This window comes from Gekko japonicus, unplaced genomic scaffold (assembly GCF_001447785.1).
Source record: "Gekko japonicus isolate JY-2015 unplaced genomic scaffold, Gekko_japonicus_V1.1 scaffold3717, whole genome shotgun sequence".
Classification (NCBI taxonomy): domain Eukaryota; kingdom Metazoa; phylum Chordata; class Lepidosauria; order Squamata; family Gekkonidae; genus Gekko; species Gekko japonicus.
In genome coordinates, this window is record NW_015172129.1 from 45,363 (window position 1) to 47,442 (window position 2,080).

The window sequence follows — 2,080 nt, forward strand, 5'->3', positions numbered from 1 at the left end:
GGGATGGGGGGAACTTACCTCCTCCTCCTGCTTCCTCCTCTGCCTGATAAGTGTGCAGCTCCCTCCCCCCCTCCCGCGAGTATCGCGGGTCCCGCCCCTTGTGATATACCAATTTTTAGAATGTCTAGAAATATTATATGAATTTTTTGCCAAAAAAGTCCAAATTTTGCCGCAATGCCAACTTACGACTTCTAAAGCAAAGGTCTCATTCTGTCACTCATCCTCTCCCCTCCCCGCAGGAATTTCCTCCCCCCTCCCATAACTATGGCAACCCAGGAGAGCATAGCAAAGCAAGCTTTGACACCTTTCCCCCCAAAAAAACCTTCCAAAGGTTAATCTGTAGAGTGGGGGGGTCTCTTTTTCGCTCCCTCCCTTTAGCATTCCAACGTCACAAGTATTTATTCTTTATACACGTTTATACACCACCTTTTACATTGCTCTCCCCTCCCATTTTATCCTGGCAACTACCCTACGAGGCGGGTTAGGCGAAAAGCGTGTGACTGGCCCACAGTCACCCAGCAGGCTTCAGTGGCAGAGTGGGGATTTGAACCTGGGCCTCCCAGTTCCTGGGTCAGCACTGTAACCACTACTCCGCATGGGCCGTCAGTAGTTAGGTTACGCTGGAGGAGAGTGCTTAGCCCAAGGTCGCCCAGTGAACTTTCTCTCTGGGCAGGGATTCGAACCCGGGTCTTCCTGTTCTGAGTCCCGGACTTCCACCGTGCTGGGTCTCCTGGTTCACAGCAGGAGCGAGCTTTCCTTGCTCCACTAGGCCAGGATCCTGCGTGTAGCCTAGCCTAAAGGGGCCTTTCTCACCCAGCCGGGGCAGCCTTGTCAAATTCGGTGCTTGCCTCTTCAGTGGTGAGGACCAGCCCGGTGGCTGCCACAAAGATGAGGTAGTTCTCATCATGGGCCTCAGTGCCATGCTGTGGGACCTGGGGATAAAGATGTGCTACAGACATGGACACAGTCCCGGTGGGCCAGCTCCCAATGGGCCCTTTTCCGCCCCTTTCTAAAGCTATTTTGGACCCCATCCTCCAGAGTGTCCTTCGGGTGAGGCGGACTTTGTCTTCTTCGGTGGCAGTGAGCCAGAGCCATTCCACCTGCCTGCCAGCCGCAGACGCAAAACCAAACATTTTCCACTGTTCTCTGCTCCTCTGTGGAAAATGTTCTGTTCTTAAGATTTATTGTTTCGTACAGTCAAGAACAATGAAGGGATTTTTTTTGCCAATGCAAGGCTGAGCAAGTTTGGCCGTTGCAAAGTTGTAGCTAATGTTATTTCGGTGATTAACCCTGTGGTGTTTAAAGCCACCAATAAATGTAATGATTCAAACTAAAATTTTAAAAAATCAAGTTAGAATTTCTGTGATTGGCTTTCATTTAAACCCGCACTGCCAAAGCTAAACTTTTATTTAGAGGCCTCCTTTAACATGATGGATGGGATCTTGTAATCACTGTGCTGATAATGGAACTGATGCCCGAGTTTGTTTTGTGACGGAGAATTAAATGATGATGATACAGATGAGTGGACACCCACGTACATGTCTAATCCTCTCTGCCCTGTTCTTGGCCCTCCAGAGGAACTGGTTGGCCACTGTATGAGACAGGAGGCTGGACTAGATGGACCCTCCCTGGTCTGACCCAGCAGGGCTCTTCTGGTGTTCTTCTCAGGGGAAGGCCTCGGCCTCTCTGCCCTGTTGCTGGTCCTCCAGAGGGACTGGCTGGCCCCTGTGTGAGACGGGAGGCTGGACTGGATGGACCCTCCCTGGTCTGACCCAGCAGGGTTCTTCTGAGGGGAAGACCTCGGTCTCCGTGCCCTGTTGGTTGGTCCTCCAGAGGAACTGGCTAGCCCCTGTGTGAGAAAGGAGGCTGGACTGGATGGTGGGTAATGCGTGGACTCTAATCTGGTAGAGCTGGGTTTGATTCCCCCACTCCTCTGCTTGCAGCTGCTGGATGACCTTGGGCAAGCCATAGTTCTGATAAGAGCTGTTCTTGAAAAAGAGCAGTTTCTGTCAGAGTTCTCTCAGCCCCACCTACCTCCCAGGGTGTCTCTTGTGGGGAGGGGAAGCGAAAAGGAGATTGT

At 51.7% G+C, this 2,080-nt stretch overlaps 1 protein-coding gene across 1 annotated transcript in view; it reads left to right on the top strand.

Annotated features, from left to right (window-relative positions):
• The window catches only part of TBRG4 (transforming growth factor beta regulator 4), a 48,160-nt gene that overhangs the window by 32,504 nt on the left and 13,576 nt on the right, over window positions 1-2,080 (top strand). The gene's annotated exons all lie outside the window — the stretch shown is intronic.